Genomic DNA, 16,694 nt, shown 5'->3' on the forward strand with positions numbered 1-16,694 from the left:
TGTGTCTTGAGTTCCTAGCAGTTCTCCTGCCTCAGTGTCCCAAGTTCTGCGACTGATACAGACCTGAGCCACTACAGCCAACTCTTTTATCTGTCCCTCTATTCATTATGAGCGCTGCTATCTGTTTCTCTAGTTCCATTGGATTCACAGAAACTTAATAGTGTCACCTTATCCCTATGCTTCCAGGGGATAATTGTTTTAAAGCAACTTGTAGGAACATAGAGCTCAGAGCTCTGGCATTCTGTCCTGAACTGAGCCCACCGCTTTTCTTGCCTCCTAGGAACTGTCAAGAGGCCATTGCTAATCCCATAGAATCAGACCTTCAGAGTCTGTGTGAGGATCTGATGAATGTAGGCTGACTGGAAGCTTCACACTAGATAGCTTGAAGGGCTCAGAGGTCCAGTGGAAAGAGCGCTCTGACTCCCTGCCAGTTGGCTCCTGGCTCCAGCCCCAAGTTAGCAGCTTCCTTAGTAGTGTGACCTGGATAATTCCCTTCACCTGGGTTTCTATCCTTCTAAAATATGTAGTGATAGAGTATCCCCCAGCATTTGCAAGGCCCAGGCTTCCATCTTAGCACTGAGAAAAATAAGGGTTTGGGGAAAATGTGCGGTACATGCCTAGAACCTCAGCCAGCACTCATTAAGCTGAGACAGGAAGAGGCCAACGTGATCTACATAGTAAGTTCCAGCCGTGCCTACATAAAAAGCCATGCCTTGACTCCAAATAATCATAAGAAAACACTGGACCCACTTCCAGTGTCTGTAGATGTTAGATGACGATAACTTGTAGAGTTTGGTGCTGATGACCCTAAGCCATGGTACCGCTGCGGCCTGTGTCTGGGAAAGGCTGTTTGCCCTGGGAGGGTACTGCTTCCTTCTCCAATTAGACCTTTAAATACTAAGGACCACTCCCGTTCTCTTTCACTTCCTAAAAGTATCTGAGAACAGTTCGTTATGTGCTCACTTCCCAAAAACCCCTCAAAGTCTGAAGTGCCAACAGGAGGCAGGCATGGTCTGGTTAGGCTTTATGCCTTAGTGTGTTTCAGGTGGTCGATGGGTACTTGTTCTTTGGAGGCATTTCTGTTTCTCAACAGGTGTTTTTCTCTAAGATATGTTGCTGACATTTTCACAGGTCAGAAGATATTTCTTTCTTTTCTTTTTCCTAATCTTAATCACTTTACATAGAGATGGAAAAATACTCTAGGGAGAAAATATAACCCAAACAGTTGGGGAAATTAAAAAATAAAAAACAAAACTACTTGGTCAGGCGTAGTGGCACTTGGAAGGCAGAGGCAAGTGGATCTGTGAGTTTGAAGCCAGCTTAGTCTACAAAATGAATTCCAGGACGTCCAGGGGATCACAGAGAAACATTGTCTTGAAAAACAAAACCAAAAATTAAAAGTAAATCCTTCTTGAAAATCTGCCAGCGGTTCCTCCTTTCCCTGAGCTCACTCTTAGCACAGCACTGAAGCCCTCCTAGGCTCTCACTTCACCTGGCCCACGGTCTCCGTCCTCCCACTCTACTCTCTGACCTCCCAGTCATAGTCAGCTGCTGCCCTTCTGCAAGCTGGCCTGTTGTTCTTTGTGCTCTTCTCTCTCCCTTCACCCCAGTCCTGTGCTCCTTTGGTGTCCTGTGGCAGTGGTCAAATTAGTGTGATTGTCTGTTTAGTTGGCTGCCTTCTTAGCGAAGATCTCTTAGGCCTTTGCAAGAACTTGTCTGAATTGTGTGGCTCCTGTGACTGGTAGAGGAGCTTAACTGCTCTCAAGTCGCCATTGCTCTGCCCAGTCTGCAGAGTGCCTGAGGGCCCCCAGAGTTCTGGGGATCAGGGAGAAGGTAAACCTTCAGTAGTCCAGGCTGATGTTTGCCAAACCAGTGAGCTGGATGGATTCTGCATGTGTTGACCTGTTTTGTTTCAGTTTTACAAACCTCTAATTCCAGGATGGAGCCTATTAGCTAGCTGGGCCAAGAGGCTTGGCTGTGGTTCTAGATTTTGAAGCTCTCTTGTGTCTTCAGCCTTGGTCTGTACCTCCAACAGGATGGTCTCTAAAGATGGAAGTCTCCTTCTAGTTAAGTCAGAAGTATAGCTGATTGACTCCAGAAGTTCCAGAGCTTATCAGCTAGGATGCCATAGTTACTGATCCCCCAGGTTCCAATTTATTCCTCTCAGTGTATCCTAAGATAATAGATGGAATTGATAGATGGTGGTAGAATTGAGAATAATACTTCACAATCTTCTATTTGTGTGTGTGTGTGTGTGTGTGTGTGTGTGTGTGTGTGTGTGCGCGCCACAGGGCACCTGTGGATGGCAAACGACAACTCCCACATGTTGGCTCTCTCCTTCTACCATGGGGGTTCAGTTGCAGGGATCACATTCAGCTTGTCAGGCCTGGCAGCCTCATCCAAAACACCAGGACACTTTACCACCACAGTCCCCAGTCCTCAAAAGCTTTTTTGTTTGTTTTAGACAGGGTTTCTCTGTGTAGCCTTGGCTGTCCTGGAACTCACTCTGGTGGCCAGGCTGGCCTTGAACTCATAGAGATCCACCTGCCTCTGCCTCTTGAGTGCTGGGATTAAAGGTGTGTGCCACCACCATCTGGCCTTAAAAGCTTGTTTTTAAAAGTTATTTTATGTATATGACTGCCTGCATATATGTGTGTGCATGATGTATGCTTGGTGCCCTCGGAAGCCTCAGAAGAGACTGATAGGTCCCCGGGAGTGGAGTTACAGACAGTTGTGAGCTGCCATGTGGGTGTTGGGAACTGAACCTGGGTCCTTTGCCAGAGCATCAAATGTCTTTAATCCACTGAGCCATTTCTCCAGACCCTCAAAAGCCTTTAATTATGCTTACTTATTTTGTGTGGGGTCAGGGACATCCTTGCCGTGGCCTGTGAGAGTCAGAAGTCAGCTTTTGGGAGTGGGTTCTCTTCTGCCACCATCAGGGTGGCACCCGGGGCTCAAATTCAGGTTTTCAGGCTTGATAGCAAATGCTTTACCCAGTGAACTGTCTCAGTGACGCTTTCCTCAAAAGCTTTAGAACCAGTGCTTGCGTGTTTGCTCTAAGTTCTTCACTAGCTCTGTTATATACAGGAGTTGACTTGGGCAGCTTATGCTTTTAAAGCACACCCTCCCTAATTGTTTTTGGTGTAAAGCTCTTTGAGGTGGCATGATAGTGTTTGTGTAGCCAGCTATTGAGTCTACTTCCATGTCTTCATTCTTTGATCTTGAACAGTTGAAGTGCTTGGTGTTGAGATTCTGACAATAAGCTAGAGGAGTTTGAGCCAGAACAGCTGAGTTGAACCAGCCAGCCCAGAGCTCAGTAAGAACAAGAAAGGGTGAAGTTATTCAGCAGTAAGTCTCAGAGGCTAAAAACATTCTGGGCCTAGGTTAGATTGTACAGAGGCTACAAGCTTCCAGGACTAGGCCTAGGTTAGCTGATGGAGGCAGTAAAACCTCTGAGAGAACAATTGAGCCAGGAGCATAAACATTCCTTTTACAAGGCAGATCTTTGTGAGTTTGAGGCCAGCCTGTTCTACAGAGTGAGTCCAGGACAGCCAGGGCTACACAGAGAAACCCTGTCTAAAAAACCAGACCAAACCTAACCTAACAAGATGTGAGAAAAACAAAAGCCATAGCAGCCAGAGCCTGTTTAAACGAGTCCTGCCATCTTCAGATACACGTATGTAAGTCCTACCATCTTAGGACTCCACTACAGCAGAATAAAGCCAACATGCCCTTACAGTGACGGCAAGCCATTCTGCTGACGCGTAGTGCTCGGCCCCTTTACTGCATCCTCACTGCTCAAAAGCACCAGGTGGCTCCCACTTCTGCCATGGTGGTGGTAGGCTTGGCACCGAGGACCTCCAGGTTGCTGAGCTCCTGCTCTATTACTGAGCCCCATGTCTAGCCCGAGCTGTTCCTTTGGCCTGGTTGATATTTCCCACACAACCCCACCCCAAGGAGGCTTTCTGTGGCCGTTAGTTAAATTTCGACGTCCCTTCCCCGGCTCCATGCTTACCATCCTCCTTTTCTGGCTTTTTTTTTTGGGGGGGGGGCAGTGTCTGCAGCTCTGTTTTTTGTTGTTTTGTTTTATTTAATCTTGTCTGCAGAGATTTCTTTTTTCCTTCATTGCACACAAACAGCTTCCAGTGCATGGTAGGTGCTTGGTGAATGTATGCACATGTATAAAAAATACTGGAGAGTAGCAGATAATTACCTTCTTAAGATGGTAGCTATAAGAAATGTGTCTTTGAAGTGATGTCATCCAAGCTGAGGTTGAAGGATAAATTGGAGCAGCCATAAGGCAGCAGAGGATAATCCTGGTAGGATTAGCAAGTAGATAAACAATGAGAAGGAAGCATCTATCGAAACCCCGAGGGCCTGTGGTCTGAGAGCCTTGGAGGCCTGGCAGTGCTCTTACTGCAGCCCATGTCACAGTTCCCCACCTCCTATAATCTCCTCACATTGAGCCTGTGAGAGCAGGCTATTAAATGGCCTGCTTCACTGAAGGAAGGAGCCTGAACTTGTCTCTCCTCCATTGCTTTTCTCTTGCTTTGAAGAGTCACCACGACCAAGGCAACTTAAAAAAGAAAGCATTTAATTTGGGGACTCACGTTTCTAGGGGGTTAGAAGCTGTATCATGGTGGGGAGCATAGCAGCAGGCAGACATGGGGCTTGGGCAGTCGTTGTAAATTCTCACATCTGGTCTATAAGCCGGAGGCAGAGAGAGGTAACTGGAAATGGTGTGGGTTTTTGAAAGTCCACCTCCAGTGACACAACTTTTCTAACAAGGCCACACCTCCTAATCCTTCCCAAACAGTTCCACCAGCTGAGGACCAAACATTCAAACATCTAAGCCTGTAGGGACCATTCTGACGTAAACTACCAGAATTATGTATTTATAAGTAATTAATTTGTGTGGCTCTGAGGATGGATGGAGCCATGGACCTTGTTCATTCTAGGCAAGTGCTTTACCACTGGGCTCTTCTGTCAGCCCGTTTTTCCCATTTGAGATGTTGCCACCTGGACATCTACCCTGTGCCATTTCTTCTCTCTAATCATGTTTATGCTTAACCTGTAAATGAGCTCAGTGGTCTGGCATTTTCCATTTCAACATAGTCAACAGTAGTTTGAGACTGTTTTACAACCATGAAATTTCTTGAAGAGTTGAACACCAGTTATCAATATGTATTAATCACCTGTTTCTTTGATATACACCTAAGAGGTGGGATACAGTGGTGAACAAATCTACGTTCTAGCTCGCATGAAATCTGCATTGTGAAGGAGGAAAAACAGACACTGTAAGTACTGTTTATAATGTGTAATGCTCTGAAAGAAAAAAATAAGAAAGAGGGCCAGAAAGTGTTGGAGATTGATTGAAGAGGTGCATTGTTTTGGATACAGCAGTCAGTCAGTTATAATAGTGCAAACCTGTAATCCCAGCACTTGGAAGGCTGAGATAGGAAGATCATGAATTCAAGGCTACATAGTGAGTCCTAGGTTAGCCTGAGCTGAATAAGACCTTGTCTAAAAACAGGGGAAGACAGGTGTGATGTACACTTTTGATCCCAGAACTCCAAGTGCTTGGGAGGCAGAGGCAGGTGGATCTCTGTGAGGCCAGCTTGGCTGACTAGCAAGTTCTAGGCCAGCCAAGACTAAATTTTAAGACCCTGACTAAAAAAAATATAATAATGAAAGAACTAATGTAGGGCTGGCGAGATAGCTCAGTGGATAAAGGCACTTGCTCCCATGCTGGAGACTCTGATTTTGATTCAGCTGGCACCCCACATGGTAGAAGGAGAGAACCAATTTCTGATTTCAACCAGATGTCCCCTGACCTCTCTTCTGTTGAAAGGAGGAGATGAGACAAAGGAAAGGAGAAAGCATGCCAGTAGGGTTGGAGGAAAGCAGAGTGTGAGTCCCTGGGATGCAAGGGAAGAAAATGTCTAGGAGGAGGCTTTGCTGGCCAGTGGCAGATCAGCTTATTATTTGACAAGACCTCTGCATCTTCTGCTGGCAGAATCCACACACTGACTCTTGAACCTGGTACCTTGTACTTCCTTCTCTAACCTCATTTGTTCATCTCTTTTCCTAAGTCCCTTGTTTTGTGATAGATAGCCCAGCCCCTACCTCAAACTCCATTCCTCTTGGCTCCACTTCCCAAGTGCAAATGTCATCATATTTGGCTCAGTGGTGGCTTTTTATATATTCAGGAAATAATCATCCTGCCACAGACTCATTAATACATACATGCATTTCGTTGGGCGTGAATATGGTACTCTTCTTTTGGTGTCCTGGCCTTTGTTTTTAAGTGGATTTCGTGAGCGTGAAATGAGACAGAGGCTGTAAATTACTCAGACCCCACCCTTCTTCTAGATAGCATTGCTGGCTCTACTTTTCTCATGTCCCTGCCTTGTTATACTGGTATTGAGTGAGCATTCTTCTTGTCACCCATCTTTCCACATCTGCTTTATCTTCCCTTCACCTGGGAGAACTTCCCTAATTCTCCACCTATCTCAGGACCCCCCTCTGAACTTTGTGACAATTTTCTGAAGGGCAGGATCACTCTCCTGTCCTCTGCAATCCTGTCTTTGGCCTACTGTGTACAACTCTTGTGTGGGCCTAGTTCCAGGCCTGCAGTGGAGGGTACTCCACGCGGTGCCTGCTGAATGGGTACCCACAGTTCTCTAGAAAGTGTTCCCTTTGATAGGTGGGAGAGCAGAGATTATAATAAGCCTTGTTCTGTGCTCTCTGGTTTCTTTCTTTTTATGTTAATTAAGTATTGTCATAAAAGAAGTCCTTACTAATTTGTTTACTTTTATTTATTTTTTAAATTATTATTATTAGTTTCTGAAACAGGCTCTCACTCTGGCTGTCCTGGAACTCACAGAGATCCACCTGCCTCTGCCTCCCAAGTGCTGGGATCAAAGGTGTGCACTACTATGACCAGCTTGTTGTTTTATATGGCCAGCTTGCTGGTATATTATTTTTTTAATTATCGTTTAGATTTTATTCTCTTGTTTTTTCCAGAGAGTATTTCTCTGTGTAGCCATGGCTGTCCTGGAACTCTCTCTGTAGACCAGGCTGACGTTGAACTCAGAGATGTGCCTGCCTGTGCCTCCTAAGTGCTGTGATCAAAGGCATGCACCACCTATCTGGCAGGGTTTTTTGTTTGTTTTGTTTTGTTTTAATCCAGAGAAATGTGGCTCTTTTTTGACAGCTGCTCTTTCGGCTCTTTCCATACATTATTGTTGGAGATTAGTTGGAAACGGACACCTGATTCTGAAATGAGTGAGGTTCGTGAGGCTCACTGCTGATGAAGGACTTTTGCTTGCATGTGGTATTTTCTACCTTTGAGTCCTTTTCATTTTGAAGCTTTTAATTACCATGAGCCTCAAGAGATTGCTTTGATTAATCAGTTCTCATCCAAATCCCAAGAGAATCACAGCTTGGCAGGCTTTCCCAGACAGGCTTTTACTAGGCATGTTACCAAACCTGATGCTCCTGCTGTTTCAGGTGGATAGATGGGCCCTAAAGTAACCTGCTCTTCAACACCTGAGGGATTCTGCAGGGATGTGTGGCAGTCCATAGCCTGTACCCATTAGCTTGACCTGTGTGCATTTCTCCCAGGGCTTTATTCAGAGGACTCTTTGCCTCCCTGGAGGTGGGACATTGTGACCTCCTCATAAGACAGTGTTAGGGGTTGTTGGCACCACTGTTTTCTAGCTGAGCCTTTCTGGAACTAGCATTTCTAGCTCTAAACAAATGCCTTATGCCGTCTTAGCTTCTGTTTTCCTTATCTGTAAATCTGTGCTATTATTAAAATCTTCACAGATATTATAAAGATGGAATTTTTAATTGATATGCCTTTATTACATTAACTTATTGTGTGGGCCATAAGTGTGTAGCAGTCAGAGGACAAGCTGCAGGATTCTCTCCCACATGAGTCCTGGGAGTCAACTCAGTTCATCAAGCTTGGTAGCAAGTGTTGGTGCTGAGCCATCTTGCCAACCCCATGAGGACTAAATTTAAAACTCTATATGGTGTCTATCCCACAGAGTGTGGCTGTTTGTCATACTTCTATAATCACTGTCTTTGTTATGCATTTCATGCTAAGCCTAAAGAACATGGAATATTCTTTTTCATAGTTGATGGGCTGACTTGGAAGAGCCTGCTTGTTTGAATCTGGTGATCATACTGTCTCAGAGAGAAAGTCTAAAGTCTAGTTTCTCTACCGATGACTCACCTCCTTTTCATCTCTGAGTTGGCCTTTCCTGTTTTCCCTGTCTTTAAAGTGAACATTTGTGCTTACCTGTGAGGAGCCTTTTCCTTTTATAAGACTATTGGGTGGTGGGTATGGATAGCTCCTTGGTAGAACGTTTGCTTTGTAGGTATGATGCTGAGTTCTATCACCAACACCACTAGAAAAAGTAAGAGATTGTCGGAAGGGGAGAAGTACCTGGAATCCTACTCAGCCTCTTGGAAAAGGGTCACCGTTAGGCAGGGCATAGCGCAAGAGGGGACATCAGTGAGGTAAACCAATCTCTGTCTCCAAGACAGAACTGAAAGAGCAGAGCTCATGCAATGACCAAAGGGTGACTTTTCTGTCTTAGGGGGAAGAGAAATGGCAGCCACACTCCAGCCCCTTCATTGTGTGTGATTCTACGTGTGTGCTGGTGCATGACTGTGTGTATACAGTCATGTGCTGTGTAGGCCAGAGGTCAGCTTAAGCTGTTAACTTTTGAAATGGTCTCTCACTGGTCTGGAATTCACTAATTTTTCTAGTATAGCTGCCTAGTAAGCTCCAGGGAATCACCTGTCACAAGTGTGTACCACCAGCCTTTTCACGTGAGTTCTGGAGAACTCAGGTCTTGGGAGGCACTTTACCAACTGAGCTTTGCCCCTGGCTGAAGAAAGCTCTTTTTCATTCTTTTGCTTTCTTAGCATTTCCCCTTTCTTTTCTCTTTACTTCTGAGACTGGGTCTCACTGTGAAACCCAAGCAGACCTGGAACTCATGATCCTTCTGAGGACTGGAATTACAGCTATGTGCCTCTGTACTCATTCTGACTTAGTCCTCACTGTCTTTGAGATCCATGTATTCATATAGCAGATTTCTGAACAGGTGTCATCAGGGAAGGATTTAACAGTTGAAGCTCCAGCATAGACCTTCAGTGGTTAGTTTTTCCTGCCTAAATGCCCATGCATTCAGAGACTGTGCTGGCCTCTGAGTCAGAACTCCTTAAATAGTTCTCATCTCTTTCCTTTTGTTTTGTTGATCAGCTCGTTAATCCACCAAGTGCCCCCAGTGTTCAGTGCATGTGCCATCGGGCCATTGTCAGAGCTTCTCAGTGCAGAGATTGGACGGCTCTGACAAGACGCTGCTCTGGAAGGAAGAAAGTCCCACTCCTGCTCAATGTCTGGCCTTGTGGCGAGTGAATACATTTTCGTCCTCAGAGAGTTATGGTTTTCTTTCCTACTGAAGACTTAATAAACTCAGCATAGTGGTACATACCTAGAATCTTCTCACTCAGCTGAAGCAAGTGGATCATGAGTTTGAGGCTAGCCTGGCCTCTGTAATGAAGCCCTATGTCTTAGTTATCTTTCTGTTTAAGTTCAATTCCCAGCAACCACATAGTGGCTCATAACCATCTATAATGTGACCTGGTGCCCTCTTCGGGTATGCAGGTGAATATAGAGGCAACACTGTAGACATAATAAGTAAATTAAAACAAACAAACCAAAAACCAAAAAAAAAAAAAAAAAGCCACAGTCCATTGTAAAGGAAGTAAGGGCAGGAACTAAAACAGAAGCCGCAGAGGAACACTGCCTACTGCCTTGCTCAGCCTGCTTTCTTTTACACCCAGGACTACCTGCCCAGGGGTGGTACCACCCAGAGTGTGGTGGGCCCTCCCACACCAATCATTATTCAGGACGGTGCCCTACAGACTTGCCTACAGGCAGTCTGGAGGAAGGCATTTTCTTAAGATCTCCTTTTCCTAGATATGACTAGGCATGTGTCAAGTTGACAAAAACAACAACAGCAAAAAAAAAAAAAAAAAAAAACCAGGCCATCCTGTCTCAAAAATCCAAGCAACACCTGTGAGATGGTAAAGGCATTTGCCACCAGGCCTCATGAACTGAGTTCAGTTCCTGTAATTCACACGGTGGGAGAACCAACTCCCACAAGTTGTCCTCTTACTGCCACACTCGAGCTGTGGCATGCACATTCCCTGCCCCCAGACAGACAAAGAAATGTAAAAAAACAAAACAAAAACCCTAAATACATGGAAAAAGCAATAAGGTTTACTGGCTGTGCCTGGCTGCTTGCTGACTTTTTCCCCTCTTTTGTCAAACCCTTAGAAACATCTTATGGTGTCGGCAGTGATCACACTCTGCTTCGTTTTTATTTGACACCAGAAGAACGGCCATTGGTGGGGAAATGGCTTCTTCATCGAGTAGCAAATCAGAACATTTGAAATGTGGGAGGAGTCTGTTATCAGAATGTGGGCTCCCTGGGGGCCCAGGTCGGGAGGGAAGTGAAGGGCACAGTTGGAAGAGGCAGGGTCTAGCCCCCAGCGCTTCTTCTGTCATCAAAGTTCCACCTTATTTGTTGGCACGCTTTGTTTAAAAGGGGTCTGAAGCGCCTGACGACTGGAAAATATGAGGCCGGAGTCAGAGCTGCTCCCAAAGGCGCACAGCCGTCTGTGGTAGAGCCAGACTTCTGGCAGTCACCCTGGCTTTGGCTCAGCCTTGCCGTATTTGCTGAAAGCTAACTGCAAAGCCTTCTGTTCCTGGTCTGTCTGGTGCTTGTCACAGAGCTTGATTTGTTGTGAGTCCTTGCTTTTGTAGCTTCCTTGGGAACCTGCCTTTTCATTCACTGAGCCAGCCAGTATTTGGTGAGCCCCTGGAATGTGCCAGGCACAGTGCCAGTCACTGGGTTGACAGCATTAAACAGAACAGAGCCCAAATTAGAGGTATGAAGGCTGCTCCGGAGATGTTGGAGAGAGGAGTGAGTCTGATGCCGGGAGGCCTGTGTCCCTCTGGCTCCAGAGGAAGGAAGCTCTACGGGGCAGGAGAGTTCAACTAAAGCTGAGGCTACGGAATGCGCACACAAATCCACCTAAGCTGCTTTGTGTTTAAACAGGTAATGGGTACTCACAGCACAGCGTTTCAAGTTATGTCAAAGGGCAAATGAGTCATCTCACAGCCCTTTCCAGTCACCCAGTTCCCTTTCTGGAAGGAACCACTGATAATTTTTTTTGTGGATGTATTTGCAAACTTACAAGATACTTGAATTTTATTAATATTCATTCAAAGTATTGATACTGGCATACTTTCTATACTTTGCATCTTACTTTTTCATTGACTGTCTTGGGTAGTTAAGTTAAAAGCATGTTGGGCTGGAGAGATGGCCTGGTGGTTAAGTCATCTGGCTGCTCTTCCAGAGGACTCAGGTCCCCCAATGTGGTCACAACCATTTGTAACTCCAGTTCCAGGGGATCTCATGCCCTCCTCTGACCTCTGCGGGCACCAAGCATACAAAAGGTGCACAGACATACATGCAGGCATGCACATAAAACTTCAAAACAAAACAAAACGTGTATCTGGGCATAGTGCAGCGTTCTTTTAATCGCAGAACTCAGGACACAGAGGCAGGTGGATCTCTGAGTTAAAGTATCCACAGCATTTTGCTATTACAAAGGTTGCTAAGTAAATAACTTTGTTTTTATATAGAAAGTTCTGGAAGTCCAATTACTAAGCCAAAGAGTAATTTGCAGTTTTGAAAGCTACTGCCAAACTACTGTAAGTGTTGTATAAGACAAATTAATCTTTTGTTGACATCAAATAAGAGTCATTATTTTCTACATTTGTACCAAAATGGAACTTTATCAGACTTTTGGGTCTTCATCAGTCCAGTAGCTGATCAATAGTATTTTGTTGTAACTTCAGTTTCTTTGTCTCTTCTATTATGACTTGACATGAATGTTTTGTATTTCATAAACTGTCTAATACATCCTCTATTCTGCTCTTTGTATTGGTGGGTTTTGTTTGTTTTGTGACAACGTCTTTGTATGTAACCCTAGGCTGGCCTCAAGCTCTTCATCATCTTGTCTTCCTGGGGCTCGGCCCCATGTGTCTGCCTCAGTTCTAGATTTTGTTATATTATGGAAATGATTTTGCCTTTGTCATCAATGTAATGACACTTTTTGTGATTTTGTAATTTGCCATTTTTTTTAAAATTTATATTATGCAGGAAAACTGACTTTTTGTAATTGGGCCTTATATCACACAGAAAGGCTTTTCTTCTTCTGGATATTAATTCATTCTACCTTTTTCTCTCCAACTTTGGATCTTACTGTTTGGTTGTTGTTTGGGTTTTGTTTGGTTGTTTTGTTTTGTTTTGAAGACAGCTGTCTATATAGCCTTGGAGCTCCCTCTGTATACCAGGCTGGCCTCTAACTCACAGAGATCTGCCTGCTTCTGCCTCCCAAGTCCTGGGAAAGATGTGGGCTACCATGCTTTTACTAGATTTTTTTTTTTAATAGGGCTCATGCAGAGATGTCAGAGAACAACCTGCACAAGTCAGTTCTGATCCTTTATGGGGTTCAGGGATGGAACTAAGGTTGCCAAACCTGTTTTACAAGTATCTTGACCTGATGAGGCATCTTACTGGCCAAAATATTCTTCTCTCTTTTTCTTTTCTTTCTCTCTTCCTTTTTGATGATAGGGTCTTTTGTAGCGTTGGCCTAGAATTTGCTTTGTGGATCAGGTGGCCTCAAACTGAAACAGATCCTCCTGCCTTTTCCTCCCAAATGCTGGGATTAAAGGTTGTGCCATTATATCCTATTAAGAAATTGTTTTTAATGTTTATATGATTCACATCAAGTGACATCCTCAGCTCCTAGATGCACAGTGAGGCCAGAATATTCATCAGGACACAGATCATCTTTGTCACATGCACAGAGCTTCCAACCCCTTGTAGGTAATGCCCTCTGACCTGATTTCTACCATGGCTTAGTTTTGCTTTTACTATTCTATAACTTTATCCAAATGATATCCCATGATGCTTAAGGTGTTTACATTCATTCTGTTGGTTGGTTGTTTTTTTGTTTTTTTGTTTTTTTTTATGCTGTTGATAAAATCCAGCGTTTCATGCATGCTCAATACATGCTGTACCATTGAGGAACTTCTCAGCTTTTGTTTACATTTGGTCTTGTCACTTAGTTTTCATTCTCATGCTGCCCCTGTTTGAAGAAATGTATGAGGTACATAGGTCAGCAGGTGGTGATCTCCCTATTTTAAAACATGGAAACGCAATAGGGGCCAGCACAGTGGCCCAGGAGGTAGACACTTGCTGCCAAGCCTTATAAACCTGAGTTCTATGTCTGGGAACCACCTGCTAGGAGGAGAGAATCTAATTCTGCAAGTTGTCCTCTGACTTACGACTTACATCCATTTGGGAAGCGTGTGTGAATGCACGTATACACCGTAAGTATAATTAAAAAAAAATTGAGGTTAACTAACTGCAGTACTGTAGTCTTTCCTTTAAAAAGTTGCTGTTGTGGGAGTTAGAGAGATGGCTCAGAAAGGAAGAACACATTGCTGTTCCAGAGAACCTGGGTTTGAAACCTAGCACATGGTGGTTTATAACCATCCATAACTCCAGTTCCAAGGATTCGGGGCTTACTTGTGGTTCACATAGATACAAGCAGTCAAAACACTCACACATAAAATAAAAATTTAAAGTTACTATTAAGCTGGGGAAATGATTGAGTGTGTAAAGCTCTTGCCGAACTAGTGTAAGGACCTGAGTTTCGATTCCCAGGTTGTCTGTAGTCCCACACTCGCTTGGCAAGGTGGGAGGTGAAAAAAGGAGATACCCTGAGAACTGGTGGGCCAGCAAGCCTGGGGTATACCACAGGGAACAAGAGACCATGTCTCAAATAAGGTAAAAGGTAGGAATTGGTTCTTAGGGTGGACCCTGGACCTCTCGTACATGTGCTGAGGTATTCGTGTGCCTGCACTTAACACACAAACAGTTTAATTTTAAAGTTGCTATTAATAACAACTGTAGAGGAATTTAAATTCAGAACATGGCTAATCTGGCAAGAGATCACATTTAAAGACCTTTTAGATCCAGCTGGAGTACAAACATACCTTTAATCCAGGAGACAGAGGCAGGCAGATCTGAGTTCAAGGCCAGCCTGGTAGAGAGCAAGTGTTGGGCAAAGAAAAGCTTAGGTCAGTGCTGGAGAGATGGCTCAGTGGTTAAGAGCACTGTCTGCTCTTCCAGAGGTCCTGAGTTCAATTCCCAGCATCCACATCAATAATAGGATATGATGCTCTCTTCTGTCATGCAGGCATGCATGCATGTATAAATAAATCTTTTTTTTTTCTTTTTTTAAGAAAAGCTTAGGTCTAGGCCTAGTGGTACCTGCTTTTAATCCCAAACAATGAAGGTAAAATTAGTTTGTAAAAGGAAGCACCCATGTTTGAAAGTGATGTCTAATTGAGAGCAGAAAAAGTGATGAATCAAAGAAAAATTTGACAGAATAGGTTACACCCAACTCTCATGATAGCAGAAAGGAACAGGAAGCAACACAAGAAGGAGGGAGAGGAGACAGCTTTACTGGGAGAGTTTTACAGAGAGAGGTTAAATGAGAGAACAAGCTAGACACAGGAGAAGACAGAATGAGCCAGAGAATGAGAAGGAGCCAGATTAGAAAAGATTGCTGGAGTTAGTTTGAATAAGTTATCTGGTAGAGGAGTTTGAGTCAGAACAGCTGAGTTGAACCAGCCAGCCCAGAGCCTAGAAAGAACAAGAAAGGGTGAGCTTATTCAGCAGTAAGTCTCAGAGGCTAACAACATTCTAGGCCTAGGTTAGATTGTATGGAGGCTAGAAGCTTCCAGGACTAGGCCTAGGTTAGCAGAGTCAGTAATCCTCAGAGATGACAATTAAAGCAGGTGAATAAAAGTTTCTTTACAAAGAATTGGAGAGATGGCTCTGCAAGAGCAACAGGTGCTTTTAACTGCTGAGCCATCTCAGCAGTTACATAAATTAGCTACATAAATTAGCATATTAGGGCCAGCTCACTTTTATTTTTTTAATATTAATCACAGGTTATTTACTTTGTATACCAGCCATAGCCCCCTCTCTCATTCCCTCCCAATCCCACCCTTCCTCCCTCCCAGCTCACTTTTGTGGGTGGTTGTTACACTGTGAAAAAAGATTAAAAGAAAGAAATAAAGATGTGTCGTTTGCAGACTGTGCTGGTTTGACAGGCTGGCCCAAACTCTTGGGCTCAAGCAGTCCTTGCCTCAGCCTTCTGCGCTGCTGCGAGTATAGTCTGTGCTCATCTTCTGTTTTGTCTTCTCTTGTCTATCTAGCTACCTACAAAAAGAGAAGTTTTCCTGTCCCTTTCTCTCCTGGTCAGTTGTGTGGAACACCAAATCTATCCCTGGCAGGTTTTGTCTTGGTAATTCAGGGCTCCCAGGTGATATGCTGTGCATACAGAGGGGGGAAAGTCTCTGACAGCCTCCTCCACTGAAGAAGAAAAACACCTCCAGCACGCTAACGTTGGATATCGGAGGTAATTCTTGGTGTTTTGGTTTTTTACAGTTGTACTTTTTACAGATTGTTTGTTAGCTTGTTGCTTTAAGAACAATCTGACAGCGAGGCATGGTGGTGCATGCCTGTAATGCTAGCAGTCGGGGAGGCAGAGGCAGGTGGATCTCTGTGAGTTTGAGGTCAGCCTAGTCTATGAATCGAGGACAACCAAGTCTACACAGAGAAACCTGTCTCAAAAGACTCCCCTCCAAAAAAAAAGAGAAAGAGAGAGAGAAAAGAAGCAGCGGCAGCCGCCACCGTAGCAGCAGTCTTACTATGCACTGTGCTTTCATCCTTTTGTGGCCTCCCGAGTGCCGGGGCTGCAGGCAGGCACCTCCTTGTCCTCTTTCACTCTCGAGTTAGTGTTGGAGGGTTTGGCTGTTACATTCGGTGGCAGTCTGGGCTGCAGTCTTACTCTTTCGCTTAGATTCAGCAAGGAACAGGGGCTCTCCTGTTTTATACGCTTTAGGCAGTTATGCTCTCAAGTCTGATTTCATAAACCATGTAGCCCTTCATGATACAGCAGAAAACCCCATTATCTTTTTCACCTCATTATTAGCATTCTGAAAAAAGTGTGTACGTGTGCAAAAGAACATATTTAGTATAAGTAAATTACTACTGATAATGAATGCATGGCTTTATATAACTGAGCTGTCAGTGAGCAGGTGCCCCTGGGATCTCCTTTATATTCCTTTGAAGAACTGTCAGTTGAACACCGGTCTTATGCAGAGCCCTACAGGGGCCTGAAGGTGGACCATGACAGCTGTGAGGCAAGTCCATGTGCCTCATGCCTCTCCTTTCTGGGTTGTTTCCAGATCTGGCTCATGCTGTGGGGACCGGCAAAGCAGAGGCCCCAGTGTGGCACTTGGAGCTTTTCTGAAGCACCATGCAAGGCTTACATCATTGGATCTGGCGTCTCTTCTGCTTTCCCCCCTGCAGCTCCAGGATGAAAAGGCCTAATTCTTTCTGAATTTTGCAAAAGGAAAGCAGAATTGTGTCGTTTTTCTTTACGTTCTTGCTAGTGGAGCCTCTGTCCTTTTACTTTATGGCAGTGGTTCTCAACCTTCCTAATGCTGCAGCCCCTTAACA

At 44.5% G+C, this 16,694-nt stretch overlaps 1 protein-coding gene across 6 annotated transcripts in view; it reads left to right on the plus strand.

Annotated features, from left to right (window-relative positions):
* Ap1b1 (adaptor related protein complex 1 subunit beta 1) overlaps window positions 1-16,694 on the plus strand; it is a 90,619-nt gene that overhangs the window by 38,111 nt on the left and 35,814 nt on the right. The window contains exon 1 of one of the 6 annotated variants that reach the window (XM_060365586.1): window positions 15,454-15,588. The exons of the other annotated variants lie outside the window; for them this stretch is intronic. The gene's annotated coding sequence lies outside the window, so the exon portion shown is untranslated. Of the gene's footprint in view, window positions 1-15,453; window positions 15,589-16,694 lie in introns of those variants that run through there. 6 annotated transcript variants of the gene reach the window in all.

The sequence above is a fragment of the Meriones unguiculatus genome, chromosome 12, assembly GCF_030254825.1.
Source record: "Meriones unguiculatus strain TT.TT164.6M chromosome 12, Bangor_MerUng_6.1, whole genome shotgun sequence".
In the NCBI taxonomy this organism is placed as follows: domain Eukaryota; kingdom Metazoa; phylum Chordata; class Mammalia; order Rodentia; family Muridae; genus Meriones; species Meriones unguiculatus.